The sequence below is a fragment of the Tiliqua scincoides genome, chromosome 6, assembly GCF_035046505.1.
Source record: "Tiliqua scincoides isolate rTilSci1 chromosome 6, rTilSci1.hap2, whole genome shotgun sequence".
Taxonomy (NCBI): domain Eukaryota; kingdom Metazoa; phylum Chordata; class Lepidosauria; order Squamata; family Scincidae; genus Tiliqua; species Tiliqua scincoides.
This window is the reverse complement of record NC_089826.1, coordinates 64,050,163-64,073,606: the sequence shown is the minus strand read 5'-3', so window position 1 is coordinate 64,073,606 and position 23,444 is coordinate 64,050,163. Positions and strand designations below refer to the sequence as shown.

Below are 23,444 nucleotides of genomic sequence, written 5' to 3'. Positions count from 1 at the left end.
GATAGAATTGGGCCCTAAATCCTTTCTGCTCTGACTCAGAAGTATATGTATTACCAGGCATGCTCTAAGTCAGGGGTGTCGAAAACAAGGCCCACAGGCCTAATGCAGGCCCCAGAAGCTATTTATCCAGCCATTATGCTCTCCCAGCATGATAATTGGGCTCTCTCATATTTTGAAAATATGAACAACTTGCACATTTTTCTCTTCTGTCATTTGCAGCTGATGAGTTTCTATGTGAGAACACTGTGCTTATTTCTGGCCATCATCTGCTGAATGAATAGCCCTCCAGCTGTTAATGCAGGTGGAGGGAAACTTGTCGGCTTCCCCGCCTGCATGACGTGCTGAGCAGCTCTTGGTCGGGGGAGGGGGCAAGCTGGGGCGTGTAGTTTAAAGGCTGGTGCCTATGCTTTCCCAGCCTCTTTGTTCCTCGGCAGCAGTGGAGCCAGCTGCCTTGGACTCAGGACTAGTGCAACTTCCGAGGAGGCCAATCCTACGCTGGATCCCATGTGCAGCATGTTTGATCTGTAAGATGGGGATGGAGGTTTGGATAGGCTCTGCCCAAGGAAAGGATCAGGTGCAGTCCGGGCACAATTTCCTGGGAGTAAGCCCCGTGGAGCGCAGGGGGACTTGCTTTTGAGCAGACATGCTTGGAGTGTGCACTCAGTCCCTGGCCTGGTGTGCGGAGGGGGCAGGCTGCCGCCTTCCAGCTTGGAGCCAGGTCTCCCTGCTGGCCTCGCCGGGGTCTCCAGCGCATGTGGCGCTCACAGCTCCTGCTGCTGCTTCCTGGGAGGGCGCAAATTGCCTGCTGCCGAACGCACAGGGGTTGCTGGAGAGGGGCTCCGTGATTTGGTGCTGCTCCAGGGCTCTCCCCGACGGACCAGATGGCAGGTTGCCATGCACTCTACGTGGGAGCAGGCTCCGCATGGCTCGGAGCCCTCCCAAAGGCACAGGCACCTGGCCACGCACTGCCCTGGGAACTGCGGCTGACCACAGCAAGCTGCAGGACTGCTGCAGCTCCCTGCGCTCGGCTGGCAGGCAAGCCCGGGGCTCCAGGAGCAGACGACCTCAGGATCCCTGCGGCGTCGTGCACGTGGGGAGCCGCCCAACCCCCACCATGGGAGGCGGGCGCCAGCTCAGCGCCTCCGCCATCACCCACTTTCATGGGGGTAAGCCCCAGGGACGGGAATGGGGCTTACATCTGAGGAGCCAGGCAGAGGCTTGAGCTCTAGGGCTGCGGCCCCAGCCACGCTTTCCTGGGAGTAAGTCCCATGGACCATAATGGGACTTGCTTTCAGGTAGGGACGCAGAGGTTTGGACCATAGGGCTGCAGTCTTCGCCCCACTTTCCAGGGAGTAAGCCCCTTGGCATGCAGAGGCTTGGATCATAGGGTTGCAGTCCTTGCCTCACTTTCCAGGGAGTAAGCCTCTTGGACTTTAATGGGGCTTGCTGCTGAGTGGGCATGCAGACACTTGGACCATAGGGCTGGAGTCCTTTCCCCACTTTCCGGGGAGTAAGCCTCTAGGATCTTAAGGGGGCTTGCTTATGAGTAGGCATGCAAGGACTCTTAGATGGGGTGGGGGGTGCTAAGCGCTAGGCTAGCCCCCCCCCCCCCATGTGGCAGGGTAGTGCAGGAACAGAAGGAGAAATAGGGAACTGGTGTCTACCTTCAGGCAAGCAACAGGCCGAGTTAAGGCCATTGCTGAGCCCCGAGGCTACCCGGATCAGGGGCAGCCTGGCTTGACCCCGGAATGGAATTAGGATGCTCACCTTTGTGGTTCCCCAGCTCAGGGTGGGCAGAACAATTCAGCTGGCTGGACCCCGTTTCCAGGGGTTGGTGATGAACAACTTGGGGGAGCCTTCAGCAAGCTCAAGTTCTGAGTCAAGGTGGTTTGCCCAAAGGAGGGCTCAGACAGGAACTGCCTCCTTCTAGTTAGGTGTCCGCACTAAAGGGGGGTGGAGTATAGTCAGGACCCGTTGCATTGCACCAATCGCTGCGCAGCCTTGTAATGGAATAACTCATGGCCCTGTTTCGACCAAGTCTTTTGTGTCATGCATGTTTGTGGGGGGATACCTGGGCAAGTCACTTTCTGCTTAATAATGCCACCTCCGGCCCTCAACAGGCACCATGAATACTGTCTTTGGTCCTGTGCATGAAACTAATTTGACACCCCTGCTCTAAGTCATGTGTAACATGAACCCATAAGAGAAACTGACTACTTGCACAGGGCCCAAGAATTGTGGCTAATGGTACAAACTGACAGCCATGCAATGGGGCAGAAGGCGAGGATATAGGTGCAAAAACATGACTTTATTTCAGGGATAAAGGTACAATAATCAGAAATGGAGATCAAAAGGGAATCTAAAGGATTGGTGTTAGGGTATGCAATATTCACACACACACACAAAAGACACAACACAAGGCCCAATATGCCAACAATTTCTAGGTAAGTAAAAAGAGGAAATCCTTATAGGAAGAAGGGCTGTGTTATGGAGGGGTGTAGAAAGGTGGGGAAGCAGGACATAGGGAAGGTTAATAAGAGAAAATTATTAGGAAACAAACAGGCACTGAAGAACTGGGGGTGATGTGGTAGTAAAGGAGGCGAGGGAAAGGCAGAAAACTGGGGGAAATAAACAGAAAAAAGGAAAGTGCCAAATGTTCCAGCTCTGTTGTAAGACCATGACTTGAAGCTGTGTAGCTTAAACTAGGTAGCTTAAACTAGGGCTGAAGGCAAGAAGTGCACCCTCCAGAGGGCATGAACACTTCAATCTCTTGCAGCTGGGAAACTTGTCTTTCTCACTTCTTAACCAATGTCCCACACCTGTGTGAGGAAGTCAATTGAAAGTTGAGATCTTCCATATCTCAGAGTTCTCGAGAGATGGGTTAAAGGAACCCATGCATTGGAGGCCTGGGGCTACCTTGCATGGTTAAAGATTGACCAAGGAGTCCTGGTTTCCAAAACACTCTCACAACACTTACACCAAACAAAGGAAGAATGGATCAAAATGCTAAGCGTGCTATCTATTTGACTGCACGAGACCTGGAAGATTGGGGGCTTGGAGGAAGTGGATAGGATCAGGAGGAGTGCTAAACAAACAGCTGAGCCTTTCCAGTAGTTTTCTGAGAAAGCTTATAAATGACAAGCTAGTTCCAAATTGAGATGAGGGAAGTACACCCATCACTGTTAGGAATCACATGTAAGCATTTCCTTGGAGTAAGATATATAAATGTGATTGACACAAGGAATATTCAATATTGATGTTTTAGCCATGTAGTTAATCAAACTCCTATCACACTTTATGAGAAAAAGTACTCTTACTTTTTAATGAGTTGGATGCTAGGAGACAAATTCTTACTGAGATGTGTAAGATGTTTTAAAACTAATCTATTCCATCCAGTTGAGTTTGGACATTGCTTTGGTATGAATTGATTGCTCCTTATTGCACCGTCATGGTACAAGTATACAACAAACTATGAACCAGGTATTTGATCTTCCATAGCTCAAAATATCAGAATTTATCATTAAATGTAAAGATTTATTTATTTTTCCCAGTTGTTCTCAGCAATTCAAATGAGTTTCAATATCATAACATTCAGGAGTTTATTCATAAATCTATGCCACTGTAAAATGTGTCCTTCATCCTGCACTCCCAGATGTATTAATTCTATTTTATAAAAACTGAAAATAAAGAAGAAATATTTCTTCAAGACCCAGCCAAAAGAAAACAAAAAATCTAGCCACTTTAGAGTTGTATAGATTTGCCACTAACATTTGTTCATTTGCATTTCTCGCAAACAGTACATCTAATGCAGGTCTACTCAGAAGTTAAGTCCCATTTTGTTCAATAGGTCTTACTCCCAGGAAAACATCTATAAGATTGATGCCTGATTCAATCTCATTTGAACACCTACCAATGCAGTGGTGTAGCTAATGATCGTGTAGCCCAGTGCCAAGCTCAAAATGCTGCCCCAGAAGTGATGTCACAACAGGAAGTGACATCATGCCCAGGCTTTTAAAAAAGTAAAAATTGGGAGGAACTCACCTCCTCCCCCCAGCAGCTTGCCACCCACCTGCTCTGCTGCCTCTCCTCAGTCAGTGGCATAGCTAAGGCATCTATCTGCTACCTGGGGTCAAAGAAGATTTATAGACTTCCCTCTACAAAATCAAATTTCATTAAGTAAATAAATAAAAAAGTATGTCCCTTATCGGTCAGAGATACTGTGCAGGGGTGAAGAAGGATGGTTATTTTCACCCCTGTGCAGGGGTGAAGAAGGATGGAAGCAGCCCAATACAAGAGGGGCACCACTTGAAAAAGTGCCTTTGTATTATGATACATGGAAATGACAGCTGACTCATATTAACACCTTATTGGTTTCATGCTGTATCATGATAACATGTCATTGCAACATGTCAATAACATAATAACATGTCATTGCCTCTCAGAACAATCAGTTTCATAAGTCAGTTTTGAGTTAAGATAATCCACTTTTTGTTCCATAAGGCATTTGTGTTTTAATTTTCCGGTTAATTGGCCATAACTTTTAATAGAATAAAGATATTTCAATGCGGTTTGCTTCATTGCATTCAGCATAAAAATATCTTTCCAATGATTTATAACATGATTGATACATACCAAGATTTTCACAATTTTGGTCACTAGTGTCAAGCTCAGTTTGTTGCCTCCCTAAAGTTTGATGCCTGGTGCAACTGCTACCCCCTGCACCCCCTTAGCTACGCCACTGCACCAATGGCACATGGATGCCTGCATGACATGAATCATATTATAAACCTGCCCAGGCAGTGCTATGCCAGTGCAGCTCTTTCCAGTAATGCTCCCCAGCATCTGAGGAAACTTCTACATAGCGCACCATCCATGTAGCAGCATCTTGATGTCAGTGCATCAGTGTGATGTTTATGCATCATAGGTGTGATGTCCAAAGAGCTAATTACTTCATTCATTCATTCATGCGCAGCTCTACTAGGAATCCCTGCACCCAGTTCCCTTATCCCTCCCAAGTCCCCTTATCCCACCCACATAAACACATACATCAAAGGAACATTCTTTTTTAGCAGAGCAAAGGTAGAAAGATAGCTTCCTTGGAAGAGGGCAGTCAGGTGGAACATGCATACAAGTCTCTCTGTGGCAAGGGTTTGAGTCCCACGGGAGCCTGGCAAGACAGGTTTGAGCTTAGACAAGAACTTACCCTAACCAGCAGGGCACTCAACTTTAATATGGGTGAGGAACACCGATAGCAGAGGTAAGAGGAGAAGAGCCAGATCCTAGAACCCTACTCCACAAAGCTGCTCTCTAACAGCCACAACAGGAGACAGGTAAAGAGCACCCCCCCCCCGCATTTAGAACTTGCATCACTGCAAACAGACATACCTGACTGAGAGGCTATAGAACGTGGACATAGCAGCAGGAGGAGACTGCATGAGGCAATCACTGGGTTAGCATGTGACATAAGGCACCTACTGCACCTACATCTAGCCACACCACATCCATCTAGCCACACCACACCCACCCTGTGTTCTTTGCTTTATTGCTGGCACCTGCCTGTCAGTATACTGCCCTTCCTGTATCCTTGTCACTGCCCGCCATACTGTGGTAGCAGAAAACAAGAGGCTCACAATAACGGAGGAGCATCCCCACCCCTTGGAGTCCAAGAAGTCACGGAGTGAGGATGCTATAGAAACTGAGCAGAGACCCCCACCCACCCACAACACCTCACCTCACCCTAAAGCAATGAAGGTCATCAGAAAGGATCCCTTTCTGCTAACATAGAGACAAGGGTGATCCAATCAAGGTTTTAATTGAACTGTATCAGGGATACAGCAGTATCAGAAAGAAAAACACAAAGGTGGGATTGCCAAACATCTCCCAGCAGGGCTGTTGTGCTATTGCAAGTTATCCAATGGACAGCCAAGTAACAGGTGCCTGTGAGGTCTGGCTGTACCAGCTGATTCACTGTCTGCCATTGACAGCAACTGTTACCCTGCACATGCCCAATCTCGTCTGATCTTGGAAGCTAAGCAGGGTCAGGCCTGGTTAGTACTTGGATGGGAGACCGCCTGGGAATACCGGCTGCTGTAGGCTTATACCATAGTCTTTCGAGACTGAAGGTTGCCACCCACTAGATGGAGTTTGCAAAACCACATGGGCCTGATTAGAAGGAATAGATTAGCAACCTCACTAAGCAGCAACTGGGCTTACACAGGTCGCTTCAGGCAGACGGACTGTAGACTTCTTTTGAGGTCTGCACAGTATTGTCACCTGTGGGGCACTTTCCTGTGTAGATCAAGGACAAACAAAGAGAGAGTAACAAGGACTTGACAACAGCATCACTCATATCTGTTCTCTAGATAGAGATGTATACTCTGTAAGAACATAAGAACATAAGAACAGCCCCACTGGATCAGGCCATAGGCCCATCTAGTCCAGCTTCCTGTATCTCACAGCGGCCCACCAAATGCCCCAGGGAGCACACCAGATAACAAGAGACCTCATCCTGGTGCTCTCCCCTACATCTGGCATTCTGACTTAACCCATTCCTAAAATCAGGAGGTTGCGCATACACATCATGGCTTGTACCCCATAATGGATTTTTCCTCCAGAAACTCATCCAATCCACTTTTAAAGGCGTCTAGGCTAGACGCCAGCACCACATCCTGTGGCAAGGAGTTCCACAGACTGACCACGCGCTGAGTAAAGAAATATTTTCTTTTGTCTGTCCTAACCCGCCCAACACTCAATTTTAGTGGATGTCCCCTGGTTCTGGTATTATGTGAGAGTGTAAAGAGCATCTCCCTATCCACTCTGTCCATCCCCTGCATAATTTTGTATGTCTCAATCATGTCCCCCCTCAAGCGTCTCTTTTCTAGGCTGAAGAGGCCCAAACGCCGTAGCCTTTCCTCATAAGGAAGGTGCCCCAGCCCCGTAATCAGCTTAGTCGCTCTCTTTTGCACCTTCTCCATTTCCACTATGTCTTTTTTGAGATGCGGCGACCAGAACTGGACACAATACTCCAGGTGTGGCCTTACCATCGATTTGTACAACGGCATTATAATATTAGCCGTTTTGTTCTCAATACCCTTCCTAATGATCCCAAGCATAGAATTGGCCTTCTTCACTGCCGCCGCACATTGGGTCGACACTTTCATCGACCTGTCCACCACCACCCCAAGATCTCTCTCCTGATCTGTCACAGACAGCTCAGAACCCATCAGCCTATATCTAAAGTTTTGATTTTTTGCCCCAATGTGCATGACTTTACACTTACTGACATTGAAGCGCATCTGCCATTTTGCTGCCCATTCTGCCAGTCTGGAGAGATCCTTCTGGAGCTCCTCACAATCACTTCTGGTCTTTACCACTCGGAAAAGTTTGGTGTCGTCTGCAAACTTAGCCACTTCACTGCTCAACCCTGTCTCCAGGTCATTTATGAAGAGGTTGAAAAGCACTGGTCCCAGGACAGATCCTTGGGGCACACCGCTTTTCACCTCTCTCCATTGTGAAAATTGCCCATTGACACCCACTCTCTGCTTCCTGGCCTCCAACCAGTTCTCAATCCACGAGAGGACCTGTCCTCTAATTCCCTGACTGTGGAGTTTTTTCAGTAGCCTTTTTCAGTAGCCTTTGGTGAGGGACCGTGTCAAACGCCTTCTGAAAGTCCAGATATATAATGTCCACGGGTTCTCCCGCATCCACATGCCTGTTGACCTTTTCAAAGAATTCTATGTATTTGGGCGGCAGAGTGGTGCCACAAGCGTGTGCATGCAATTGTGACCTATTAGGTGGGAGAGCATGGAGGTTTGCAACATTACCCTTCTTTCTTGGGGGGGGGGGCTGCAGTGTCACTCTGCAGAGGGCCACTGTTCTGCCTGCTGTAGCAATGGTGCAGTCCTAAAAAACAAAAGGGATTCAGATGAGTGCGTGACCAGCAGTACCAATGGTTGGAGTCCCTGGCATTTGTCTACAGGGAACAGACGTCATGTAGAAAACATGGAAATGACATAATCAACAACATAAAAGGCATGATTAAATGTTTGTTATTGTTGAACAACACCATGTTCATTGATGTAGAAAACATAGAAAATATTTTCTAATATAGAAAATATATAATGTAGAAAATCATGTTGAAAATATAAGTACAAAGTTTTTTTTTAACAGATCAGTTATGCCCATTTTAAGATGCTGTGCATGATCCCTTCCAAAAATGACTTCTAGGTTGCACTGATTTCAGTGAGGCAGTTAAGCACCTGCTTGTATATCTCCTATTTAAATCAATGGAAACTTTTAAGTGTTTTAAGTTCAGCTGGGTCATGCCTAGCCTGACTTAATACACACCTAATGTATGATTGACATTGCACCTGCACCATGTTCCGAAAATGTATTTGAAGTGGCATGCTTCTCAGGGTGTGCATTTGATGTGGAAAGAATCTCACTCCAGTTTGAATAATCTTGCTTTGGAGTCACTTCAGAGAGAGCCCTAAACAAAGCAAGGTCCTTCTGAAGCAGCTCAAACCTAAGTAAAGCTGTCTAAAGCAGCTTTGGTTACTTCACATGCTTCTTTTCTTTGTTTCTGAGCCTTTTATTTCACATATGGAGGGCTGCTTTTAAGTATAGGGGGAGGTCAGGCAAGAGACTGCTGTTAACAGATCTGAGTTGTCAGTGAAACACAGAGCAGCTGAATGAAAGCTGCTAATTGGTCCTTTTTCCAAACAGTGTGATTCTTGGGAGGGAACCTTGAAAACAGGAAATGTAGGTCTTGGGCTAATTTTTTTTTTCTGCCCTGTGTCACTCCTGCCTCTTGGTGTGAACAGTTCCAGGGTTTCTGGCGTGTTCTGTAAATCAATAAATTCCCTTTCCATTGTTCCTAAATGATCCATTCCTCCTCATCAAAATGACTTTGTTCCCTGTGAGAGCAATTCATGAACAGTATATCTTTCTCTGTTAGTTCGTTCCCATGACTCAAGTACATTCTTCCAATAGCTAATTCACCCCAACCATCCCAGACCATTTCCTGCATTCCTGCCATTTTGTGCCTGTATTAGGACCCAATCCTGAAGTGGCCCAGCACTGGCGCTGAGCCTTTGCGCCAGCGCTGGGTGCTGTAAACATGCCATAAATCACGCTTATGGCACCCAGCAATGAAGGAATGCTGGAAAAATAGCTGGTGCAGACTTTAAAAGTCCTATTGCGGGACATGGGGCTTTCCCCAAGTCCCTTTCCCGAGTAGACTTCTAGCTGCTCCCAGGTGCCTGCTAGATACAACAGTAGCCACTTTGGCACCACTGCTTCAGCGGGAGCCAGGGGGCATAGCATTCAGCTGTTAGTTTTGCTTTGATTTACAGCCCAATCCTATGCATGTCTACTCAGAAGTAAGTCCCATTAAGTTCAATGGGACTTACTCCCAGGAAAGTGTGCATAGGATCACAGCCTCAGCCCTTAAATGACAACCCACAGAAGAAAAACGGATCCCTGCTTTACAATGGATTCAGAATATGATCAAATCACTTTACAATGGACTCTGCCTAGTAAAACAAGATTTGTGATTCGATATGTTATTCACTTTACAGTGGGCCTAATAACTGCAATCAACAGGACCTCATGGGTGGTAGATAAGGCAATCTGCAATGCAAAAGCAAGTGTTTGGGAGAGTCCCATCCAGTAGCAGTATTTTTAACATCATAACTACGTGTATAGAGCAGCAATTTGCAACCGGTGTGTCACAGTACATTGGTGTACTATGAATGATCCACAGAGGTGCCATTGGAGTTTGGGGCTGGGTAATTTATTAGTAGGGCCATTGGGGATGTGAACCTCCCATTAGCAATGTGGTATGTCTTGCCAATTGTCAAAAAACTTATGGTGTGTCCTGAAAATTTTAGCGTCTTGTCAGTGTGTCGTGAGATGCAAAAAATTGAAAAACAGCTAGTATAGAGGGAAGGAGGGAAACCTGGTAGTTTGTGTTTTATGATTACAACATAGTGTAACCTGATAACCACGGCCGCTAACAAGAGTAGTAAGCACCTTTTAGAGAGAGAAATAGCCTTAGTTCTGCGGCAGAAACATAAACTCCTAATGAAGTTTATGAACGAGGTTTGGAACGAGCTACAAAAAAAATGCATTATTGGGTTCACATTACAATATTTTCAGTCAAATTGTGTCTCTGGAATGGATAACCATCATAAAGAGGGGGGTCCACTGTATTACATTTCTTAAAATACTTCAGCACCTATGGTTCGAAAAAAATTCAGGGAATGTTCCTGTGGTCAGCTTTCTGGCTTTGGGGCACAAAGCAGAATAATTATAAGCTCAAACTTCTAATACTGTTTTATGAATAACTCATAGACCCTGCACCTGTCTTTTAGTAGTTTAATAGGGTTCATACCCAGGGGGCAGTCCTGTGAGTTTCACACAATTTGGCTACAAAAAATTAAATTAAAAAAAAATATGTGGCAAGACCAGCACAAATCTTTTAAATGATCAAACTCCAATTGCTCCTAAAATGTAAACCCCAGCACCTATTTGAATGAGCTTCAGGTGGCTTTTTCCCCTTGTGGAGGACTTCCAAACTTGAACCTGTCATGTAATTCTGAAAAGGAATTTAAAAGTTTCAATGTTTTGAACATTGCCCATTGAAATCAATTGGAAAGGATTAAAACATAAATCAAAATTGAAATGAAGCACCCATCCAAATCAGACGCAAAGTGAAGCAAATTGTTGAAATGAGTCACTGAAACAAATCAAGCCACCAAACAAAGCAAAATCTAAAAAAGAAAAATATTTAGGCCCATCCCTACATGCTGCCACCATTCATACAGAGAAAATAGTCTTCTTTTTATTGTTCATAATAAAATCTACTTTTATACAACTGGGCTTTTTGTGCAAAGCAATATAATTGATAATCAAGCAACCCAAGTCATTATTTAAGCAAGACACTAAAGTTGCAATGATATTTACAATATGATAAGCAGGATCCCACGATATGAGAGATGCATTTATGAGATAGTCATATAAAATAATTAAATGCCTCAAGGCTCAAACGGAGACAGAATGCCATCCAACAACATTCTAGGGAAATAGAAAATTCCAGGGCTCACACTTATGTATGAGTTCATAAGAAGGATCTTTGATCTCTAGGGTGATATCACAATCCCATTGTTGGGTCAAGCTCATGGCCTCTTTGGTGCAAATGGTTTGGGGAAATTGATATTTTATCTTCATGGAAATTAACAGAAAATTGAAAAGGATGTTTTTATCACCTCTAAGTTGAGCTTCAAAGAGATGGAAGACAACATCATTTATTACAAGCCTCCAATATAGCAGGTCATGCTGGCAGGGCTGAATTAACCTGGGGGGGGGGGTACTTGGACAAACAACCAGGTTCGCCACCATTTTAAGTACTCCATTCTCCGCTTTCACAATTTTTAAGAAAAGCAAATATTTTGTCCTCAGAGCTGGAAATGGCTGGGCTGCATCAACCGAGGAAAACTGCTTGAGTTCTCAGAATCCTGTACCACAAGTTCCCTACCCGTCATGATTGCCTATTTTCTGTGATCTCTGTTTCTATATCCTACCCATCTCCCCCATCATGTACTTAGCTCTCCTCAGAGGCTCTGCTTCCTGTTCCCCTTGCCCACTGTTCTGTCCTGTAATTCCCACCCAACCACTTTTCTTCCAACCAGAGTTCCAGACACTTTGTGTGTGTGTGAGTGTGTGTGTGTTTGGGGGGGGGGGCGTCAGGAACACCTGCTGGTGGAGAGAGAAAGGGGTATAGAGGCACTGGAAAATCCAGGACTGGCCCAAGATCTCTTGACACCCGAGGTGGCAAATGCTGTCCCTCCTTAAACGGGAGTGTGCCAACCTCCTACTCTCTAATGTCTTAGCTCAGCATGTTCCTTCCTTCCACATTTCCTGTTCTTCTTTATCCCATCTCTCTTCCCCCCCCCCCATTTTCCTAAAAGGACAATAGAGGCAAGAAGGTGGACAGAGAACACCCTTGGTCTAATTACTGCCTGATGCAACACCTTCAGTTGGCCTCAAGGATGGGCTGGACCTGGAAAAAACAGTGAGATGAAGATGGGCAAATCACACCTTGTTACTTCTTCCCTGCAGATATTTCTTCCGACACTGCATTGCAGAATAGAAGGAACAACAAGGTTTCAAGAGATGAGATGGAAGGAAAATCAAATCATGGAAGGGGCCCTGTAGGTCATCTGGTTCATCCTTCCCCCTGCATAGTCCACAGCTAGAGGTGGCTGTCCAACCTCTGCTTGAATATCACCAGTGATAGAGAGCCCATGTGGGTGCTCCCCTACCATCAGAGGCAACTGGAGTGGCAACTGGAGAGAGGGTTTTCTCTGTAGCTGCTCTGAGATTTTTGAATTCCCTCCTGAAGTGTGGAAATGTTATCTCTCTATTTCACATGGCAGTCAAGGTCTGCCCTTTTATTTTGGGTTTTTTAAGTTGCGTTTTATGCCTTTGGGAATGGTTTTACTTAGCAGTGATTTTTGGTGCATCTGGTCAGTTGCACTTTGTTTGTTTAAAAGATTTGTAAAGATTTCTATATGGCCTTCCCCCAGTCTACAAGCCTGGTGCTCATGGCGGTTCATTGTTTCTGTAAGTGGTTTTATGAAGTCTTTAATTTTGTACTGGGAGCTACCTTAATCATTTTTTGACAAGGCAAAATATCAATCTTAGAAATCCTAAATAAATGCTGACCCTTCATTGAATGAGACTATTTTGGTGCACAGCAAAAAATGAATGCACTGCCTGTGCCCTCTGTATATCAGTTGTTTCAAGAAGCGGGTCCTTTTCCTAGATTTGTACATCACTCACTACAGCAGCACTGGCAAAAATGCCTGCCATCCCTTGTGCAAATCTTATGCTTTTAAGGATTTTAAAGCTCAACCATTTCATCCCTCTACTTTCTATTATTATTATAGAGGCTACAAACACTTCCATTTAAAATAAATTTATTTAGAATAAAATACTTAATTTAGAGCAGAAACCCATGGATTATTCCCACCAGCAGGGGGCACTTACTCAAAGCCATATTCTAAACATGCAGTTCAGTGGGCTCTCATTCGAGAACACTGGTTAACCTCCCCCCCCCCCCCAAGTCAATTTTAATTTAGAAATAACTGAAGTTACCTTGTCTGTTGAAACCACCCGGACTAATATAAATGAATGTCATGCTGTTCAGCAAATGAAAACAGTTTTTTTCCCCCCTGTGATTACAGGGAAAGTGCTGGCAATTATCCACTGTGGATCTTCTAACACGCCAACATTTTCCTTACTTGTGTCTTATTTCCTCACAGTTTAGGGAAACTATTGTGTCCCGAGCTCCACGCCTTAACAACACACTTTAAGCCAGGAAATTTACACAACAACTTCATCACAAGCCATGAATAGTAGCAATTAATACTATTGCAGAGCAATCCGAGAGATGTCCGTGAGACTCACTGAGTTCAGCAGGAGTTGCTCCCAGATAAGTATGTGTAGGACTACAACCCTGGGCACCAGTTTCAAAACTATTCTCAGGCATTATCAGAATTCCAGGTGGTCTGCTTGTAAAAGCTAAACCAAGTCAAACTTAACTTTAAGCTGCAACACCCAATCTGTGTACATATGTAGAAGTAAAAACCCACACCTACTACAGGTTGAATCTCAGCGTCCACAAGGGTTCTGTTCCCAGAACCTCCATGGATGCGAAAATTGCACTAAATGAAATCCATTTTTTTAAAAATGTCCCTTTGCTCAGTGGTCTAAAAATAGCCTCCTTACCTTTGTAATGAAGAAGAGTGGCAGCAGGCAATCAATCCCTCTCTCTCCAGGCACTTAGAAAGCCTTCACTCAGAGGCAAGTGACCACTCCCTTCACCTGCTTGAAGGAATGCAAAGAAAATGAAAACCAAGGTGATAATCACTTTGCATTCTTTCCCCTGCTCAGGTGGAAGGGAGAGGTCACCTGCCTGCTAGTGAAGCTGTTCTAAGTGCCTGGAGAGAGAATGATTGCCTGCCTGCCTGCTAAGCAAGGCTGTTTTTAAAAGGGACTTTTTTCCTTTAATTGAAAGGGCCCTTCTCATCATGTTGAGATAAAACCTCAGGTGAAAAATCCTTGGATAATGAGGTAATACCTGTATTTTCGGGCATTGTCAGAGGTCAAAACTTCAGGCGTGCTCTGCTGCCTCCACTTGCACATTCTATACTGTACATTTGGAACAAAGGAAAGCAACCTTTTGCAAAGCTTACCTTAAACAGCAGAACACAAACTCTTTTTTGAAACTGGATATAGAGCTGGAAGGATATTTTCCTGCCACCCTTCTAGGCAGGGCCAGGCCAAGATCTCCCAATGCCTGATGTGGTATGCCAAATGCTGCCCCCTTTACCTAATGGTGTGACAGCCTCTGCTCTTCCCGTGCTTCAATGGTCTAGCTCAGCATCATCCTCCCCTCCACATGTCCACTTCCTCTTTGTCCCCCTTCTTTTCTCAATCCAATTTAGGGAGTGCGAGGTGCAGTGGAGGCAAGCAGGCAGACAAAGATGGGATCCCCTACTAATCTGCCTGAAGCATCCGCTTCATTTGTCTTCATGGATGGGCCGGCCATGCTTCTAGATACACCAAAACTGCAAAATGCAAAAGGATGGGAAGGTTAAGATAAAGAGAGGGGACATTTTTTCAAAAGAAGGGGATTTTCAGAGTGGGAAGTAATGAGAAAAGGATTTTTTGGAAGGCGTTTAAATTTTATTTTTTTAATGTTATTTTTATTTTTTGTGACAGGGAGATTTTTGAGAGGAAGCTGTTTCCTGGTAAGGGTGCCAAGACTGAGTCCACCTTGAGTGAGAACCAGTAATGATCGTAAGAGAGGATAGTTGGGGAGGCCTCAAAACAAAACTGTCTATTTTATGGGGTCCACATAACCATTTTCTGTACCTTTGCTGTCTCCTGCTCCAGACCCATCTTGAATCATACTTTTAAATGGGGGGGGGGGGGAGCAGAAATAGGGATATCTCATTTGCTTTCAGTTTCTCTTGCAATGCTCAATTAACTCCACCTTTCTCCATTCCCTGTAAGGAGCTGTCAGTACCTTCTGGCAATGACTGCTCAAGTGTACACTAGATCAGTCCTTTAGCTTCCCCGCATAGCAGCCCTTCAAAGCTGAAGCTTTAGATTCTGCTAACTTCAGGCGAGGATTTTCTTCTCCCCATGGAAGAATAAGTTTAGGGGCATAAAAAGTAAAAGAAGGCATAGAAGTAATGCTGTGAAACAATGATAATACCATCTGGATGGCTGGAGGCTTGTCCTTTAATAACAGTAGATGAGGAAACTTCAGCAGTATCTATTTATGTCTGTGCATGATTGCAAGGACTTGTTCTCCAAATGAAGTTAGGTAAAGGAGAAAAATTACACCCAAAAGTGCACTATGCACGAATGATATGCATCACAAATCCTTCTAAACAGGAGCTTTGAAGGCACATGCTTCCTGCCTTGTTTGCTCCAAGCTGCCTGCTTCAGATAAGGTTGAATGTGGCAAGATTTCAATAACACACACCCAACTACATGCAGCAGTTTTTGATTTGAAGATAATGAAGAGAAATAAGTTTTTAAGGGTCTCCCAGTGCAATGGTATGAGTCAAATTTTAAATAAGTTACATAGGCTGCTATGATCAACTGCTAACAGCAAATCACTCATATGCTGTTTGTTTGGGCCAGGGTGCATTTGACACATTCTCAATAAAAGTCCTTTGACTTAAACAGAGACCTGGTTCTGTGAAAAGCCAATGGCAGCACATCAAGAGGTTCTTCAGTGCTGGCCTGCAAATGGCCAAAACTTCCCACTGTTGGCAAGAAAGGTCACCTGTGACATTCTGTAGAATGCTATAACTCTATTTATTGCTAAACAGCCACTTAATCCCAAAGCTGTGACCTTGGTCTCAGTGAGGCCAGAAACCTGTGTCAGGGTTGAACCACTTCAGATTGTAAATGGTGGGGGCTTACATTATTGGCAGGGATAATCCATCCATGTGGTCAACTGAGGAAATTGCCTCAGGTCAGCAATTTTCAGCCAGTGTTCCACAGCACACTGGTGTGCTCAGAATGATCCACAGGAGTTTGGGGAAGGTGATTTATAAGTAGGGCCTTGTGAGCCCCCAGGCCAGTAGTGTGGTGTGCCTTGTCAACCCTCAACAAATGAATAATTTCAGTACCTATGGCCTCCAGGAGGTGTGGGGAGCCCCATGGAGCCCTCTGCAGGGCTCTCCTAGAAAAGTTAAAAAAAAACACAATTGGAAAACACTTCCAGTTTCATGATCGCAAACCGGAAGTGGTTTTCAATAGCTTATTTTGACTATTCTAAGACTTGAGGAGCCCTGCAGAGGACTTGCACCTCCTGAAAGCCGCTGCTTTGATTGATGAGTAGAAAACCCCCCTTGGCCCCTGGAAGCAGCGCAATCCTGGGGATCATGTTCCTTCTGCCTTCCCCTGCCCTTTAAGGGGCCAGAGGCTGAGGTTCTCAGGCTGGGGACATCACAATGCCCCAGTTTGAGAACCACAGCTCTATACCAAACATAATCTTTATGCTTACAAAATAGCAAGAAGGGCTCTAACTTAGCCTCCTCTCATGTTGCTTTCCTCAATGCAATTTCTGTTTTGTCTTGTTCTGTTTTAAAGTTGCATTATTAAGGCTGGTACACTCTCACCTGTAATCTGTACAGATACAGCCCAGAAACAAGTTTCAGTGAGAGTACAGCCCAGACACAACTTAGTGAGAACTAAGCCAATATGTATGTTCATATACTGAGAATGTTCCCAACTCCCTTGCTGAGCAAGCATGCTGTATCGTGCTATATTTTAGCAGTCATATTGTTCAAAAGCTTCAGAACACTGTTCAAAAGCTGACCAAAAGAAATATAGCTTCTAGTGCTGCCTATTGGCACAATCCTAAACTTGGTTTATGCCAGCACATCGACCACTAATGGCTTAGGGTGTTGTGTCATAAAGCGCTCTTCAACACCCTGGGAATAAGCAGCACCAGCAGGAAGACTCGAGCCATCTTGCTGGCACTGGATGCAGGTGGCACATCCCACACAGCAGGTAAGCACCCATCAGGAAGTGCAGAGGCTGGGAGAGGGTGGAGAGGGGACGTAATAGGGCAGGGGAGAGTGGAGACAGGGCAGATCAGGCCCAAGAGAGGGTGAGATCAGCAGTTCTGGCGCATGCCTATTCTCTCTCCTGGGCTTGGAAGCCCAACACAGGGCTTCTCAGACCAGCACCAGCCATTTGGCAGGTGCAGATCCGAGTAGCCCCATTGATGTCCCCTTACCCAAAGGAAACCTCCAACCCTTCCTTCCCAGCACTGAATACTGTGTGAGCCACACAGATTGGCCTGCATATCAATTTTGCACTGACCCAAGGTAAACTCTTTGCTCAATACTTAGTCAGCCATAGTTAGTCAAGTGGGATGTATCCAGACACCTTGAGATTTCTGAGGAGAGACTTGGTGATATCACAAGATTGGTTGGCAACCTTCAGTCTCGAAAGACTATGGTATAAGCCTACAGCACCTGGTATTCCCGGGCAGTCTCCCGTCCAAATACTAACCAAGCCTGGCCCTGCTTAGCTTCCGAGATCAGACGAGATCTGGCATCTGCAGGGTAACATTGCCAACTTGAAAAATGGAAGAAGGGGAAGTCTGACACCAGGGTAGAGTTCAGTGGTGAAGGACCAGAGCCCAGGAACAAGATCTAAGTGGCTTGAGAGTAACCTTGGACACCAGTCCACCTGAGAAAAAAGAAAAAGCTGGAGAAACAGAGTTGTTTTAGCTAAAATGGCAACATTGTTCATGGCAAACCTCTTCAAGGACTTGTTTGTACTGCAAAATCTACAGACAGAAATAAACCTGGGTTTAATGCAGGCCGGGCTTCAGACCATTTGATCTGTTCTGGGGTTAATCCCATTTCTGTTCTGTTCCTCAAATTGTCTAGAAGCTCATGATAAAAAGAGACAACATACAATTGGCACTGATATATAACCCTTTACACTAACCTGTGATCCAACACGACAAAAATGCAAGATATCAATCATGCCAAAATAGATCAATTGAACTATCTATTCATCTAGTTACTTCTCTAGTGGGTTTTTTGTTGTTGTTGGAAGCTTTTGTAATAACCATTGTTTGGTTCATACAAGCCACTTCTCTATCTATTTACATCTTTTCAGCACTCATAGATTATAATCAGGTTTACACCTCTAGAGTTTCAGACAGGCCTGAAATAAACAATGCCTGTTCAATTTGCAAATGTGAAATTTTGGAATGAGCGTTCAGGTTTGCATTCACTCCTGTAACAATGTGGCTTCGAGACACAATAATTTAAATCACCCCACTGCTAATTCACTTTGCATCCATTTTGTTTTGTTACTTCATTTCATTTTCGTATTTTGGTGTTGTTTACATCATTTTGTCTTCATAAAAACAGCTTGCCATCCATTCCAGGCTGATTACATCAAAATGCAGCCTGACCTTCCCAGAGTTGGTGACTTTGACATAAGCAAGATGGTCTCATTGAGAATACCTGAGCCTGAGATTTTTGGGACTTGTTAAGACTCCTTATGGGAAGTAAGGCTCATCCTGTGTCCAATGCGGTCCAAGGGCTAGATCACACATGCAGCTAGGAAGTGGTTTCTGTGGAGAAAAATTAATGTGATTTAATAGGCATGTTCACGATCAGTGCAACTGAATGGAATTCTGGATCATTCTAGACATTTTTCAGCTTCTCCAAAATTATTACACAGGATTATACACATTTTGTTGTCTTAAAAGTTAGATCTACTCTTGTGTATATTTGGGATGCTGAATCCAAAAATGGCATTGGTTCTGCCCGATTAGTTCTAGTTTGGGAGCTATGGCATATGCCAATTTATATGCTAATTCAGGGCCCAATCGTATCCAGTTTTCCAGTGCCTGTGCAATTGTGCCACTGGGGCATGTGCTGCATCCTGTGGTGGAGGGGCAATCACTGGGACCTTCTCAAGGTATGAGAACATGTGTTTTCTTACCACGGGGCTGCATTGTGACTACACCGGAGCTGGAAAATTGGATAGGATTGGGCCCTTAAGCAGCTTCCTCATGAGGAAGCCATGACATAGGCTTCCTGGATCTGGGCCCTGTGCTTTTCCTAATGCACATTGCATTTTACTCATATTTTCTAAGTGTTTCTCCTTGAATTAAGCAAAGTCTGGAATATTTCAAACTCAAAAGTTAATAGAATAGAAACATGGCAATGACATTGAATGGGTGCTTCTGTAGAATGTAAATCACCATGGAATGCTACAGTCAGGAATTCTATGAATATTAGAGTCATTTCTGTGCAATGTTAATGACACTAGCAGATTCTGAGGAATCATTTCCATTTACCTGCTTGGAGCATCAGCATACAAATCCAAGCCTCAATGAGTTTGAATCAATGTAAGGTCTTCTCCATGGCAAACACATTGCATTGCCTGTAGCATTTTAATGGGCAGTAACTGAAATATTTTTTCTTTATTCCCAATGGCTTAATAGCTTTTTCCCCTGAAGACATGCATAAATTTTAATTTGTAATTACATTAAAAACATGAGTCTAAGCAGTATCTCTAATAAGAAGAGAAAATCTAAAAGATTTGGCCATGAAACCATTGTCTGGATTGAGTGGTCCAGAATATGTGGAAAGTGATGAAACTTCATAAACTCCTTTGAAATTGTCACTTTTGCCAACCTATCGCAAAAATAACAGAGTCTTGCAAGCATCTTAATGACTCCCCAATTTATTTCACCATCAGCTTTAACGGACATAGTCCATGTCATCAGATGCATATCTGAGCATTTCACTTCATGTATCGGATGCAGTGGTGCCACTAGGGTGTGTGTTGCCTGGTTTGGGAGGCCAATGCATCATGGTGGAACCTCCTTCCCATGCAGTGGGGGGAGCAGCACCCCAGGTGGTGGGTGTAGTGATGCACCATTGCCCTGCTACCACTGGTTTTTTGGCTATAAGTTTTGATAGAATAGAAATATTTCACCACAATTTGTTTCATTGCATTCTGCATGAAATTACGCATTGAGTGATATATAACATGATGGTATTATTTGAAAATACAAAAATTTAAAATTTTTTGCCCCTGTGCCGGTCACCCATTGCAGCCCACATCCCCTGGCAATGCCACTGACATGATGAAGTGGACTACAGTTGATGCTGATGTGATGTGGGGGGGGGGGGGCGCAAAGGCATCCCAACCCATTCTCTGGCTGCATCTTAACCACCAATATACCCATTTTAATACATAGGATAAGTTAGCTAGGTTCCTGAAGGTGTCTTCAGAGGGATGAGAGATGATGAGCCACTACCTAACAAAAACCTTGAGAAACTCTGATGACAGGCCCTGAGAATATTCAAGCCATCTCACAATTGTTTCATAATCAATGCTAAAATCACCATAAGATTGAATAGAATGGAACAGTGTGCTGTACCGAAACAGAACTCTCTCCAAGTTGTTTTCTACTTTTTCTTCATGTGTTTAGCTCCATCTCTGTCTTTTCCAAGGGCCTTGTGTCAATTCCCTTGCCTTTCCTCACCCACACTTTTGTGCAAACGCTACAGTTCTCCCAATATCCTAATGTATGCAGTAAAAAAATAAATATTCATGAAATTCACCACTATTTGGTAAAAAATAATCCTTAGTTTGGCTATTGACCTCTGCCCTTAAAAAAAAAACACACACCCAACACTAATTTTATTACCATGTGAAAATGACCTCCAGCTCCCAACAGACTTCTTTTGACTTTGGTATTAAAATGCATGACTAAGCCCCCCTCTTCGTAATACCTAATTAAAATTGCTGTATTATCAACATGTTTCAGATACAAAACAGCACCACTGAGGTAGGTGGCCTACTTATGAGGGAAATAATGTAGAAAAATTACTGTTTTATTTAAAGGGTCCGTGTTGTATTTCTTCCAAATAATAGAACCTTGTATTTCCGTTCCTCCCCTCAAGACACTAGAACCATTGAAAATGCATGTGTGCGAGTAAGGATCTGGAGAAATCTGTCCACCAGACCAAGAGCAGGAGGGCTGGTCTAGAGGGTAGAGCCTCTGTTAGCCCGAAGGTTGCCAGTTCGAGGACACCAGCAGCTCCCTGAACGGCTGAGAATGGCGAAACCTTGAAGCAGCTGACAAGCCCAGCTGAGTGATTCCACCTGCTCTTGGTGTGAGCAAGAAGTGTCCTGGCTGCCCTCCATGTGAGAGATGGAGCCACTTGCCAGCCTGTGTGGGAGAACTGGAGGCCAGAAGTGAGACCAAACCAGGAAGATCCATTCTGAATAATATAATAATAATAATAACAGGTATTTATATACCGCCTTTCTTGGTCTTTATTCAAGACTTTATTCAAGGCGGTTTACATAGGCAGGCGATTTAAATCCCTTATTAAATAGGGATTTTTACAATTTCAAAGAAGGTTCTTTATTTCAAGAACGACTACATTCAAGGTGTTTCATTCCGATCTGGCTTCACATTCTGGCCTCCACCCTCCCACGCTCAGAGCAGATGGAATAGCTCGGCTTCAGCTTGTCAGCTGCTCCAAGGTCGCACGGTGCCGGTGGCCTCGAACTGGCGACCTTGTGGATGTTATCTTCAGGCAGACGGAGGCCCTACCCTCTAGACCAGACCAATGTTGGTTCTTGAAATGTTGGTTCTTGAAAGAGAGAACCTCTATGATTGTAAAAATCCCCTTGAGGGATTTAGAAACACCTGCCTATGTAAACCGCCTTGAATAAAGTCAGAGGAGTAATCCGATGATCAGAAAGGCGGTATATAAATACCTTGTTGTTGTTGTTGTTGTTGTTGTTGTTGTTGTTGTTGTTGTTATTATTATTATTATTATTATTATTATTATTATATAGCCATCTTCATTACTATCTCTATCCTGATTCTGAATGGATGGGCAAAACTTTTAGTACATTTGTTTGAAGGGATTTGAAGAAACAGACCAGGACACAAGATGTCCTGTCACTGTAATAAGGTAACTGTGCCCATCACAGGGATCCATCAACCCTTTTATTTGGGGGGGGGGGGAGGAAAAAGAAACCTACTTGCTGCAAAACGAGAAGGGGAGTCACAATCTTTATTTTTCCATTTTCCAAGGCTTGGGGAGCCTGTGGAGGCTTCCCTGGGGCTCCCCCTACCCCAAGGAGGCTGCTGTCGAAACTGGTAAGTAAAATGAAGGCCCTGTTACCCCTGCAGCACTGTGATCCTGGGGATCATGTTGCTGCCTTCCCTCCTCCTCTGCAAAGACATAGCGGTTTCCAAACTCCCGGAGAGTTGGAGAACTGCTGCTATACAGTGGCGTAACTAGCCCATCTGTCACCCAGGGCAAACTAACATTCCCCCCCCCCCCCCCCGATTTAATTAATGAATTAAATTTATTATTATTGATGAAGTGCATGCCCCACTGGCATAGCTGCACTGGCACTGATTGGGCCCTAAGTTGTCACAGGGTCATGAATACTTTACAATCTTGGCACATCTCCCACACATACAGTTCTGTCTTAAGTAGCATTATGAACTCTGAAAATGTCTGATCAAAAGCATTCTCTCAGAGACAACTGCATCCTAAAGTGTTCCGTCTCTTTAAAATGCAATGCAAGTTCCCCATAAATCATAATCCTGAGCACATTTATTTGGAAATACTGAAATAAATTAAATGTACTTACAAGGTAAAGGTGTTTGGGTCCATAGAGTTAGGGATATAATAAGAAATCTGTAATGCTCAGAATGGTGCATTTGCACAAGATATTTTTCAGGGACTAAAATCAGTGCATCTAATCCTGCAAGCCTGTCATAAAACACAACCTTTTCTGGGGCATAGTTCCCTATGTTTCTAGTTTTGCATTTGACATAAACACAGATCTCTCCTAAGCAAATATGCCCAGAAAATGACCTCATACAATACTTAAATCAGACACAAATCAAAGGTGCAGCTAATCAGTTACAAACACACTCAAACAGCTTTGACTGGCAGAGTGGTCATGCTTCCAAAAATGTACACAGCAGTCATGAAATTGGCAGGAAACTCCAGGCTAGCCCAGGCTAGGAGGCAAAGGCTGCAATCCTAACCAAACTTTCCTGGGAGTAAGTCCCATTGAACACAACATAACTTACATAGCTAGGATTGTGCCTTTTGACTTACAATAGCAGCCAACATTGGAAGTACCCCCCCCTCCAAAAGGAGGCAGGAAGAGGCAGGAAGAAAAAGGGGGGTGGCTGAAAAGGAATGGGTATTTTTATTTTTTAATCAATTTTTGGAGGCAAAGCCATCAAGAGTGGTTTTTTTTTCTTTTTTAAGGGGAAGGAAAAAGAGAAAGGTGAGGATCCTTGGTTAAGCTGACACAGACCCCAAGCC

General features: G+C 44.3%; 1 pseudogene; it reads left to right on the top strand.

The window, feature by feature from the left end:
- Positions 1–5,977: 5,977 nt before the first annotated feature.
- Positions 5,978–6,095, top strand: LOC136656496 (5S ribosomal RNA; annotated as a pseudogene).
- The last annotated feature ends 17,349 nt before the right edge of the window (positions 6,096–23,444 follow it).